We start from the raw sequence: 13236 nt of genomic DNA, 5'->3' as shown, positions 1-13236 counted from the left end.
TGCTTTCCTTCTCACTCTCCCAGCCGGCCCAGGCTTCCAGCACCCAGGCTAAGCGTTCTCCCCGGCCCGCTGTGCTTCCAGAAGACCTCCAGACGGTCCTCATGGTGCTTTCCTCCTCACTCTTTAAGTCGACCCAGGCTTCCAGAGCCTCGGCTAAGCGTTTTACGCGGCCCGCTGAGCTTCCGGAGCACCTCCAGCCGGTTCCACGGGTGCTTTCCTCCTCACTCTTGACGCCCGAGGAGACTTCCAGCACCCCGGCTAAGCGTTTTACGCGGCCCGCCGAGCTTCCACAGCACCTCCAGCCGGTTCTCATGAGGCTTTCCTCCTAACTCTTGACGCCCGAGGAGGCTTCCAGAGCCCCGGCTAAGCGTTTTACGCAGCCCGCTGAGCTTCCACAGCACCTCCAGCCGGTTCTCATGAGGCTTTCCTCCTAACTCTTGACGCCCGAGGAGGCTTCCAGAGCCCCGGCTAAGCGTTTTACGCAGCCCGCTGAGCTTCCACAGCACCTCCAGCCGGTTCCCCGGGTGCTTTCCTCCTCACTGTTTAAGCCGAACGAGGCTTCCAGAGCCCCGGCTAAGCGTTTTACGCGGCCCGCCGAGCTTCCACAGCACCTCCAGCCGGTTCCCCGAGTGGTTTCCTCCTCACTGTTTAAGCCGAACGAGGCTTCCAGAGCCCCGGCTAAGCGTTTTACGCGGCCCGCCGAGCTTCCACAGCACCTCCAGCCGGTTCTCATGATGCATTCCTCCTCACTTTCTAAGCCGAACGAGGCTTCCAGAGCCTCGGCTAAGCGTTTTACGCGGCCCGCTGAGCTTCCACAGCACCTCCAGCCGGTTCCCCGGCTGCTTTCCTCCTCACTGTTTAAGCCGAACGAGGCTTCCAGAGCCCCGGCTAAGCGTTTTACGCGGCCCGCGGGACTTCCAGAGCACCTCCAACCGGTTCCCCGGCTGCTTTCCTCCTCACTTTCTAAGCCGCCCGAGGCTTCCAGAGCCCCGGCTAAGCGTTCTCCACGTCCCGTTGATCTCCCCGGAGGTCGTAACGGGGAATTACCTCCCTCCAGCGGACACGGCGGGTAAATACGCCACCTCTCGCACTTAGCGCACACACCCGTTGCTGCGCGTCCGGTGGCACTTTGAGCGGCCAAACGGCGGGAGTAACTGTCACTCTCTTAAGGTAGGCTCACTTGACATTTTTTTGAACCGTCCGTGGAGGCGACCGGGACCACCGGGACAGCCGGGAGGCCGTGCGCGCGGGCCAAGTGGCCAAAAATAGCTCCAAGCCCAGCGGATCGGCTGTTTGCAAGCACCGCGGATGAGATCGCGGAGCTTTATCCGACTTCCAGCGGCCGGTGCGCTCGCGCACTCCACCCGGCACCTCCGGGAGGCCGTGCGCGCGCGCCAAGTGGCCCAAAATAGCTCCAGCCCAGCGGATCGGCTGTTTACAAGCACCGCGGATGAGATCGCGGAGCATTATTCGACTTCCAGCGGCCCGTGCGCTCACGCACTCCACCCGGCACCTCCGGGAGGCCGTGCGCGCGCGCCAAGTGGCCGAAAATAGCTCCAAGACGACCGGATCGGCTGTTTACAAGCACCGCGGATGAGATCGCGGAGCTTTATGCGACTTCCAGCGGCCGGTGCGCTCGCGCACTCCACCCGGCACCTCCGGGAGGCCGTGCGCGCGCGCCAAGTGGCCCAAAATAGCTCCAGCCCAGCGGATCTGCACTTTACAAGCTCCGCGGATGAGATCGCGGAGCTTTATGCGACTTCCAGCGGCCGGCGCGCACGACGAGCGGACCCGGTGACGGTCCAGCTCCACCCGGTACCTCGCACGGCCCGCTTCTCCCCCCCGCGCGGACTTACGAGCGCTCGGGGAGACGTTCGGAAGCCGCCGGTGCCGTTGGAGCGGGGAAATACCTCCCTCCAGCGGACACGGCGAGTAAATACACCTTCGGCCAAACGGCGGGAGTAAGTATGACTCTCTTAAGGTAGCGGCACTCGACATCTTTTTAGCGGTTCGTGGAGGACCCGGCCGGTTCTCGGGGGTGCTTTTTCTCCTAACTCTCGACGCCCGAGGAGGCTTCCAGAGCCCCGGCTAAGCGTTTTACGCGGCCCGCTGAGCTTCCGGAGCACCTCCAGCCGGTTCCACGGGTGCTTTCCTCCTCACTCTTGACGCCCGAGGAGACTTCCAGCACCCCGGCTAAGCGTTTTACGCGGCCCGCTGAGCTTCCACAGCACCTCCAGCCGGTTCCCCGGGTGCATTCCTCCTCACTTTCTAAGCCGAACGAGGCTTCCAGAGCCCCGGCTAAGCGTTTTGCGCGGCCCGCTGAACTTCCACAGCACCTCCAGCCGGTTCCCCGAGTGCTTTCCTCATCACTTTATAAGCCGAACGAGGCTTCCAGAGCCCCGGCTAAGCGTTCTCCACGTCCCGCTGATCTCCCCGGAGGTCGTAACGGGGAAATACCTCCCTCTAGCGGACACGGCGGGTAAATACGCCACCTCTCGCACTTAGCGCACACTCGCGTTGCTGCGCGTCTGATGGCACTTTGAGCGGCCAAACGGCGGGAGTAACAATCACTCTCTTAAGGTAGGCTCACTTGAGATTTTTTTAACCGTCCGCGGAGGCGACCGGGACCACCGGGACAGCCGGGAGGCCGTGCGCGCGGGCCAAGTGGCCGAAAATAGCTCCAGGCCGACCGGATCGGCTAGTTGTAAGCACCGCGGATGAGATCGCGGAGCATTATTCGACTTCCAGCGGCCCGTGCGCTTACGCACGCCGCCCGGAACCTCCGGGAGGCCGTGCGCATGCGCAAGTGGCCGAAAATAGCTCCTAGCCGACCGGATCGGCTGTTTGTGAGCACCGCGGATGAGATCGCGGAGCTTCATTCGACTTCCAGCGGCCGGTGCGCTCACGCACTCCACCCGGCACCTCCGGGAGGCCGTGCGCGCGCGCCAAGTGGCCGAAAATAGCTCCAAGACGACCGGATCGGCTGTTTACAAGCACCGCGGATGAGATCGCGGAGCTTTATGCGACTTCCAGCGGCCGGTGCGCTCGCGCACTCCACCCGGCACCTCCGGGAGGCCGTGCGCGCGCGCCAAGTGGCCCAAAATAGCTCCAGCCCAGCGGATCTGCACTCCGCGGATGAGATCGCGGAGCTTTTTTCGACTTCCAGCGGCCGGCGCGCACGACGAGCGGACCCGGTGACGGTCCAGCTCCACCCGGTACCTCGCACGGCCCGCTTCTCCCCACCGCGCGGACTTCCGAGCGCTCGGGGAGACGTTCGGAAGCCGCCGGTGACGTTGGAGCGGGGAAATACCTCCCTCCAGCGGACACGGCGAGTAAATACACCTTCGGCCAAACGGCGGGAGTAACTATGACTCTCTTAAGGTAGCGGCACTCGACATCTTTTTCACGGTTCGTGGAGGACCCGGCCGGTTCTCGGGGGTGCTTTTTCTCCTAACTCTTGACGCCCGAGGAGGCTTCCAGAGCCTCGGCTAAGCGTTTTACGCGGCCCGCTGAGCTTCCACAGCACCTCCAGCCGGTTCTCATGAGGCTTTCCTCCTAACTCTTGACGCCCGAGGAGGCTTCCAGAGCCCCGGCTAAGCGTTTTACGCGGCCCGCCGAGCCTCCAGAGCACCTCCAGCCGGTTCCCCGGGTGCATTCCTCCTAACTCTTGACGCCCGAGGAGGCTTCCAGAGCCCCGGCTAAGCGTTTTACGCGGCCCGCCGAGCTTCCACAGCACCTCCAGCCGGTTCCCCGAGTGGTTTCCTCCTCACTTTCTAAGCCGAAAGAGGCTTCCAGAGCCCCGGCTAAGCGTTTTACGCGGCCCGCTGACCTTCCACAGCACCTCCAGCCGGTTCTAATGAGGCTTTCCTCCTAACTCTTGACGCCCGAGGAGGCTTCCAGAGCCCCGGCTAAGCGTTTTACGCGGCCCGCTGAGCTTCCGGAGCACCTCCAGCCGGTCCTCGCGATGCTTTGCTCCTCACTCTTGACGCCCGAGGAGGCTTCCAGAGCCCCGGCTAAGCGTTTTACGCAGCCCGCTGAACTTCCACCGCACCTCCAGCCGGTTCCCCGGGTGCTTTCCTCCTCACTGTTTAAGCCGAACGAGGCTTCCAGAGCCCCGGCTAAGCGTTTTACGCGGCCCGCTGAGCTTCCGGAGCACCTCCAGCAGGTTCCACGGGTGCTTTCCTCCTCACTCTTGACGCCCGAGGAGGCTTCCAGAGCCCCGGCTAAGCGTTTTACGCGGCCCGCTGAGCTTCCACCGCACCTCCAGCCGGTTCCCCGGGTGCTTTCCACCTCACTTTCTAAGCCGAACGAGGCTTCCAGAGCCTCGGCTAAGCGTTTTACGCGGCCCGCTGAGCTTCCGGAGCACCTCCAGCCGGTTCCACGGCTGCTTTCCTCCTCACTGTTTAAGCCGAACGAGGCTTCCAGAGCCCCGGCTAAACGTTTTACGCGGCCCGCTGAGCTTCCAGAGCACCTCCAGCCGGTTCCCCGGGTGCATTCCTCCTCACTTTCTAAGCCGAACGAGGCTTCCAGAGCCCCGGCTAAGCGTTTTACGCGGCCCGCTGAGCTTCCACCGCACCTCCAGCCGGTTCCACGGCTGCTTTCCTCCTCACTGTTTAAGCCGAACGAGGCTTCCAGAGCCCCGGCTAAACGTTTTACGCGGCCCGCTGAGCTTCCAGAGCACCTCCAGCCGGTTCCCCGGGTGCATTCCTCCTCACTTTCTAAGCCGAACGAGGCTTCCAGAGCCCCGGCTAAGCGTTTTACGCGGCCCGCTGAGCTTCCACCGCACCTCCAGCCGGTTCCACGGCTGCTTTCCTCCTCACTTTATAAGCCGAACGAGGCTTCCAGAGCCCCGGCTAAGCGTTTTACGCGGCCCGCCGAGCTTCCACAGCACCTCCAGCCGGTCCTCATGGTGCTTTCCTCCTAACTATTGACGCCCGAGGAGGCTTCCAGAGCCCCGGTTAAGCATTTTACGCAGCCCGCTGAGCTTCCACAGCACTTCCAGCCGGTTCCCCGGGTGCTTTCCTCCTCACTGTTTAAGCCGAACGAGGCTTCCAGAGCCCCGGCTAAGCGTTTTGCGCGGCTCGCTGAACTTCCACAGCACCTCCAGCCGGTTCCCCTGGGTGCTTTCCTCCTCATTTGCTAAGCCGAACGAGGCTTCCAGAGCCCCGGCTAAGCGTTCTCCGCGTCCCGGTGATCTTCCCGGAGGTCGTAACGGGGAAATACCTCCCTCTAGCGGACACGGCGGGTAAATACGCCAGCTCTCGCACTTAGCGCACACTCGCGTTGCTGCGCGTCCGGTGGCACTTTGAGCGGCCAAACGGCGGGAGTAACTGTCACTCTCTTAAGGTAGGCTCACTTGACATTTTTTGAACCGTCCGCGGAGGCGACCGGGACCACCGGGACAGCCGGGAGGCCGTGCGCGCGGGCCAAGTGGCCCAAAATAGCTCCAGGCCGACCGGATCGGCTAGTTGTAAGCACCGCGGATGAGATCGCGGAGCATTATTCGACTTCCAGCGGCCGGTGCGCTTACGCACGCCGCCCGGAACCTCCGGGAGGCCGTGCGCATGCGCAAGTGGCCGAAAATAGCTCCTAGCCGACCGGATCGGCTGTTTGTGAGCACCGCGGATGAGATCGCGGAGCTTCATTCGACTTCCAGCGGCCGGTGCGCTCACGCACTCCACCCGGCACCTCCGGGAGGCCGTGCGCGCGCGCCAAGTGGCCGAAAATAGCTCCAGGCCGACCGGATCGGCTAGTTGTAAGCACCGCGGATGAGATCGCGGAGCATTATTCGACTTCCAGCGGCCCGTGCGCTTACGCACGCCGCCCGGAACCTCCGGGAGGCCGTGCGCGCGCGCAAGTGGCCGAAAATAGCTCCTAGCCGACCGGATCGGCTGTTTGTGAGCACCGCGGATGAGATCGCGGAGCTTCATTCGACTTCCAGCGGCCGGTGCGCTCACGCACTCCACCCGGCACCTCCGGGAGGCCGTGCGCATGCGCAAGTGGCCGAAAATAGCTCCTAGCCGACCGGATCGGCTGTTTGTGAGCACCGCGGATGAGATCGCGGAGCTTCATTCGACTTCCAGCGGCCGGTGCGCTCACGCACTCCACCCGGCACCTCCGGGAGGCCGTGCGCGCGCGCCAAGTGGCCGAAAATAGCTCCAAGACGACCGGATCGGCTGTTTACAAGCACCGCGGATGAGATCGCGGAGCTTTATGCGACTTCCAGCGGCCGGTGCGCTCGCGCACTCCACCCGGCACCTCCGGGAGGCCGTGCGCGCGCGCCAAGTGGCCCAAAATAGCTCCAGCCCAGCGGATCTGCACTCCGCGGATGAGATCGCGGAGCTTTTTTCGACTTCCAGCGGCCGGCGCGCACGACGAGCGGACCCGGTGACGGTCCAGCTCCACCCGGTACCTCGCACGGCCCGCTTCTCCCCCCCGCGCGGACTTCCGAGCGCTCGGGGAGACGTTCGGAAGCCGCCGGTGACGTTGGAGCGGGGAAATACCTCCCTCCAGCGGACACGGCGAGTAAATACACCTTCGGCCAAACGGCGGGAGTAACTATGACTCTCTTAAGGTAGCGGCACTCGACATCTTCTTCACGGTTCGTGGAGGACCCGGCCGGTTCTCGGGGGTGCTTTTTCTCCTAACTCTCGACGCCCGAGGAGGCTTCCAGAGCCCCGGCTAAGCGTTTTCCGCGGGCCGATGAGCTTCCAAAGCAACTCCAGCCGGTTCTCTTGATGGTTTCCTCCTCACTGTTTAAGCCGAACGCGGCTTCCAGAGCCCCGGCTAAGCGTTTTACGCGGCCCGCTGAACTTCCGGAGCACCTCCAGCCGGTTCTCATGATGCATTCCTCCTCACTTTCTAAGCCGAACGAGGCTTCCAGAGCCCCGGCTAAGCGTTTTACGCGGCCCGCTGAGCTTCCAGGGCACCTCCAGCCGGTTCTCTTGATGGTTTCCTCCTCACTGTTTAAGCCGAACGCGGCTTCCAGAGCCCCGGCTAAGCGTTTTACGCGGCCCGCTGAACTTCCGGAGCACCTCCAGCCGGTTCTCATGATGCATTCCTCCTCACTTTCTAAGCCGAACGAGGCTTCCAGAGCGCCGGCTAAGCGTTTTACGCGGCCCGCTGAACTTCCCCAGCACCTCCAGCCGGTTCTCATGATGCATTCCTCCTCACTCTTTAAGCCGAACGAGGCTTCCAGAGCCTCGGCTAAGCGTTTTCCGCGGCCCGCTGAGCTTCCAAAGCACCTCCAGCCGGTTCCACGGGTGCTTTCCTCCTCACTCTTGACGCCCGAGGAGGCTTCCAGAGCCCCGGCTAAGCGTTTTACGCGGCCCGCCGAGCTTCCACAGCACCTCCAGCCGGTTCTCATGATGCATTCCTCCTCACTTTCTAAGCCGAACGAGGCTTCCAGAGCCCCGGCTAAGCGTTTTACGCGGCCCGCCGAGCTTCCACAGCACCTCCAGCCGGTTCCCCGAGTGCTTTCCTCCTCACTTTCTAAGCCGAACGAGGCTTCCAGAGCCCCGGCTAAGCGTTCTCCGCGTCCCGCTAATCTTCCCGGAGCTTGTAACGGGGAAATACCTCCCTCTAGCGGACACGGCGGGTAAATACGCCACCTCTCGCACTTAGCGCACACTCGCGTTGCTGCGCGTCTGATGGCACTTTGAGCGGCCAAACGGCGGGAGTAACAGTCACTCTCTTAAGGTAGGCTCACTTGAGATTTTTTTTAACCGTCCGCGGAGATGACCGGGACCACCGGGACAGCCGGGAGGCCGTGCGCGCGGGCCAAGTGGCCGAAAATAGCTCCAGGCCGACCGGATCGGCTAGTTGTAAGCACCGCGGATGAGATCGCGGAGCATTATTCGACTTCCAGCGGCCCGTGCGCTCACGCACGCCGCCCGGAACCTCCGGGAGGCCGTGCGCATGCGCAAGTGCCCGAAAATAGCTCCTAGCCGACCGGATCGGCTGTTTGTGAGCACCGCGGATGAGATCGCGGAGCTTCATTCGACTTCCAGCGGCCGGTGCGCTCGCGCACTCCACCCGGAACCTCCGGGAGGCCGTGCGCGCGCGCCAAGTGGCCGAAAATAGCTCCAAGACGACCGGATCGGCTGTTTACAAGCTCCGCGGATGAGATCGCGGAGCTTCATCCGACTTCCAGCGGCCGGTGCGCTCGCGCACTCCACCCGGCACCTCCGGGAGGCCGTGCTCGCGCGCCAAGTGGCCCAAAATAGCTCCAGCCCAGCGGATCGGCTGTTTACAAGCACCGCGGATGAGATCGCGGAGCTTTATCCGACTTCCAGCGGCCGGCGCGCACGACGAGCGGACCAGGTGACGGTCCAGCTCCACCCGGTACCTCGCACGGCCCGCTTCTCCCCACCGCGCGGACTTCCGAGCGCTCGGGGAGACGTTCGGAAGCCGCCGGTGACGTTGGAGCGGGGAAATACCTCCCTCCAGCGGACACGGCGAGTAAATACACCTTCGGCCAAACGGCGGGAGTAACTATGACTCTCTTAAGGTAGCGGCACTCGACATCTTTTTCACGGTTCGTGGAGGACCCGGCCGGTTCTCGGGGGTGCTTTTTCTCCTAACTCTTGACGCCCGAGGAGGCTTCCAGAGCCTCGGCTAAGCGTTTTACGCGGCCCGCTGAGCTTCCACAGCACCTCCAGCCGGTTCTCATGAGGCTTTCCTCCTAACTCTTGACGCCCGAGGAGGCTTCCAGAGCCCCGGCTAAGCGTTTTACGCGGCCCGCTGAGCTTCCACAGCACCTCCAGCCGGTTCTCATGATGCTTTTCTCCTCACTCTTTAAGCCGAACGAGGCTTCCAGAGCCCCGGCTAAACGTTTTACGCGGCCCGCTGGACTTCCAGAGCACCTCCAGCCGGTTCCCCGGCTGCTTTCCTCCTCACTCTTTAAGCCGCCCGAGGCTTCCAGAGCCCCGGCTAAGCGTTCTCCGCGTCCCGCTGATCTTCCCGGAGCTTGTAACGGGGAAATACCTCCCTCTAGCGGACACGGCGGGTAAATACGCCAGCTCTCGCACTTAGCGCACACTCGCGTTGCTGCGCGTCTGATGGCACTTTGAGCGGCCAAACGGCGGGAGTAACAGGCACTCTCTTAAGGTAGGCTCACTTGAGATTTTTTTAACCGTCCGCGGAGGCGACCGGGACCACCGGGACAGCCGGGAGGCCGTGCGCGCGGGCCAAGTGGCCGAAAATAGCTCCAGGCCGACCGGATCGGCCAGTTGTAAGCACCGCGGATGAGATCGCGGAGCTTTATCCGACTTCCAGCGGCCGGTGCGCTCGCGCACTCCACCCGGCACCTCCGGGAGGCCGTGCGCGCGCGCCAAGTGGCCGAAAATAGCTCCTAGCCGACCGGATCTGCACTTTACAAGCACCGCGGATGAGATCGCGGAGCATTATTCGACTTCCAGCGGCCGGTGCGCTCGCGCACTCCACCCGGCACCTCCGGGAGGCCGTGCGCGCGCGCCAAGTGGCCGAAAATAGCTCCAAGACGACCGGATCGGCTGTTTACAAGCACCGCGGATGAGATCGCGGAGCTTTATGCGACTTCCAGCGGCCGGTGCGCTCGCGCACTCCACCCGGCACCTCCGGGAGGCCGTACGCGCGCGCCAAGTGGCCCAAAATAGCTCCAGCCCAGCGGATCTGCACTCCGCGGATGAGATCGCGGAGCTTCATTCGACTTCCAGCGGCCGGCGCGCACGACGAGCGGACCCGGTGACGGTCCAGCTCCACCCGGTACCTCGCACGGCCCGCTTCTCCCCCCCGCGCGGACTTCCGAGCGCTCGGGGAGACGTTCGGAAGCCGCCGGTGCCGTTGGAGCGGGGAAATACCTCCCTCCAGCGGACACGGCGAGTAAATACACCTTCGGCCAAACGGCGGGAGTAACTATGACTCTCTTAAGGTAGCGGCACTCGACATCTTTTTAGCGGTTCGCGGAGGACCCGGCCGGTTCTCGGGGGTGCTTTTTCTCCCAACTCTTGACCCCCGAGGAGGCTTCCAGAGCCCCGGCTAAGCGTTTTCCGCGGCCCGCTGAGCTTCCACAGCACCTCCAGCCGGTTCTCATGATGCATTCCTCCTCACTTTCTAAGCCGAACGAGGCTTCCAGAGCCTCGGCTAAGCGTTTCACGCGGCCCGCTGAGCTTCCACAGCACCTCCAGCCGGTTCTCATGAGGCTTTCCTCCTAACTCTTGACGCCCGAGGAGGCTTCCAGAGCCCCGGCTAAGCGTTTTACGCGGCCCGCTGAGCTTCCGGAGCACCTCCAGCCGGTTCCCCGGGTGCATTCCTCCTCACTTTCTAAACCGAACGAGGCTTCCAGAGCCCCGGCTAAGCGTTTTACGCGACCCGCTGAACTTCCACAGCACCTCCAGCCGGTTCTCCGGGTGCTCCCATCCTCACTGTTTAAGCCGAACGAGGCTTCCAGAGCCCCGGCTAAGCGTTTTACGCGACCCGCTGAACTTCCACAGCACCTCCAGCCGGTTCTCCGGGTGCTCCCATCCTCACTGTTTAAGCCGAACGAGGCTTCCAGAGCCCCGGCTAAGCGTTTTACGCGGCCCGCTGAGCTTCCACAGCACCTCCAGCCGGTTCTCCGGGTGCTCCCATCCTCACTGTTTAAGCCGAACGAGGCTTCCAGAGCCCCGGCTAAACGTTTTGCGCGGCCCGCTGAACTTCCACAGCACCCCCAGCCGGTTCCCCGCGTGCTTTCCACCTCACTTTCTAAGCCGAACGAGGCTTCCAGCGCCCCGGCTAAGCGTTCTCCGCGTCCCGGTGATCTTCCCGGAGGTCGTAACGGGGAAATACCTCCCTCCAGTGGACACGGAGAGAAATTACACCGCCTCTCGCACACAGGCGGGTAAACGGCGGGAGTAACTATGACTCTCTTAAGGTAGCCTGACTTGACATCTCTTTAACGGTTCGTGGATAAATACATGATATATACTACATATGATCGCATTTAAAGCCAAATAATACAAAATGAGCATTCGGTTATAAACACTGTATTCATCATGTTTATAGGCGATGTTAATATTTATATGTTTAATGTTTATAGGTGATGTTAATATTTATATATTTAATGTTTATAGGGGATGTTAATATTTATATATTTATTTTGTACATCATGTTATAGTTATACGACACTCGCTATTGGATCATGATGTGATCATATCGGCGGGAGTCGGCCCGGGCTCCGGGTGAAGAGGCCGAATTCTCGCCACTCGCGGCCGACCGGGGAACCAGCAGAGGCGGACGCATCGCGGCGCGAGAGCCCTTGGCACTTAGAAAAAATTTGGCAAAAGTTGCTCCGTGCTCCAGGTGAAGAGGCCGAATTCTCGCCACTCGCGGCCGACCGGGGAACCAGCAGAGGCGGACGCATCGCGGCGCGAGAGCCCTTGGCACTTAGAAAAAATTTGGCAAAAGTTGCTCCGTGCTCCAGGTGAAGAGGCCGAATTCTCGCCACTCGCGGCCGACCGGGGAACCAGCAGAGGCGGACGCATCGCGGCGCGAGAGCCCTTGGCACTTAGAAAAAAATTGGCAAAAGTCGCTCCGGGTGAAGAGGCCGAATTCTCGCCACTCGCGGCCGACCGGGGAACCAGCAGAGGCGGACGCATCGCGGCGCAAGAGCCCTTGGCACTTAGAAAAAAATTGGCAAAAGTCGCTCCGCGCTCCAGGTGAAGAGGCCGAATTCTCGCCACTCGTGGCCGACCAGGGAACCAGCAGAGGCGGACGCATCGCGGCGCGAGAGCCCTTGGCACTTAGAAAAATTTTCGCAAAAGTCGCTCCGCGCTCCAGGTGAAGAGGCCGAATTCTCGCCACTCGCGGCCGACCGGGGAACCAGCGAAGGCGGGTAAGCTTTCAAGAGAGCCCCGCCGGCTGGTCCGCGGGCCGAACGTGGTCCCGTAAAGTACCGACAGCGGACGCCGACCCACGCCCGGCAAGGACCACCCAGAGGCGGACACGCTCTCCGACGAGCCCCGCCGGCCGCTCCGCGGCGGGAAACGCGCCCTCTGGCGGACACGCCGTTGTAAATGAATGGGCTTTGGCACTTAGTGCATTTTCGCTGAAGTTGAGCCGCGCTCCGGGCGAAGAGGCCGAATTCTCGCCACTCGTGGCCGACCAGGGAACCAGCGAAGGCGGGTAGGCTTTCAAGAGAGCCCCGCCGGCTGGTCCGCGGGCCAATTATGGTCCCGTAAAGTACCGACAGCGGACGCCGACCTACGCCCGGCAAGGACCACCCAGAGGCGGACACGCTCTCCGACGAGCCCCGCCGGCCGGTCCGCGGCGGGAAATGCGCCCTCTGGCGGACACGCCGTTGTAAATGAATGGGGTTTGGCACTTAGTGCATTTTCGCAGAAGTTGAGCCGCGCTCCGGGCGAAGAGGCCGAATTCTCGCTACTCGTGGCCCACCAGGGAACCAGCGAAGGCGGGTAAGCTCTCAAGAGAGCCCCGCCGGCTGGTCCGCGGGCCAATTATGGTCCCGTCACCTACCGACAGCGGACGCCGACCCACGCCCGCTAAGAACCACCGAGAGGCGGACACGCTCTCCGACGAGCCCCGCCGGCCGGTCCGCGGCGGGAAATGCGCCCTCTGGCGGACACGTCGTTGTAAATGAATGGGCTTTGGCACTTAGTGCATTTTGGCACAAGTTGAGCCGCGCTCCGGGCGAAGAGGCCGAATTATCGCTACTCGTGGCCGACCGGGGAACCAGCGAAGGCGGGTAAGCTTTCAAGAGAGCCCCGCCGGCTGGTCCGCGGGCCGAACGTGGTCCCGTAAAGTACCGACAGCGGACGCCGACCCACGCCCGGCAAGGACCACCGAGAGGCGGACACGCTCTCCGACGAGCCCCGCCGGCCGGTCCGCGGCGGGAAACGCGCCCTCTGGCGGACACGCCGTTGTAAATGAATGGGCTTTGGCACTTAGTGCATTTTTGCAAAAGTTGAGCCGCGCTCCGGGCGAAGAGGCCGAATTCTCGCTACTCGTGGCCGACCGGGGAACCAGCAAAGGCGGGTAAGCTCTCAAGAGAGCCCCGCCGGCTGGTCCGCGGGCCAATTATGGTCCCGTAACGTACCGACAGTGGACGCCGACCCACGCCCGGCAAGGACCACCGAGAGGCGGATAACGGCGCACACCGCGAACGGCGGGTGGCGGTCGCTGGGTGGCGGTCGGCTGGTGGCGGTCGGGGGGTGGCGGTCGGGGATGGTGCTTGGGGATGGTGCTTGGGGACCGGTGGCG

The sequence above is a fragment of the Syngnathus floridae genome, unplaced genomic scaffold (assembly GCF_059516105.1).
Source record: "Syngnathus floridae isolate MCC-2025c unplaced genomic scaffold, RoL_Sflo_1.0 HiC_scaffold_53, whole genome shotgun sequence".
In the NCBI taxonomy this organism is placed as follows: domain Eukaryota; kingdom Metazoa; phylum Chordata; class Actinopteri; order Syngnathiformes; family Syngnathidae; genus Syngnathus; species Syngnathus floridae.
This window is presented reverse-complemented; position numbering follows the sequence as displayed.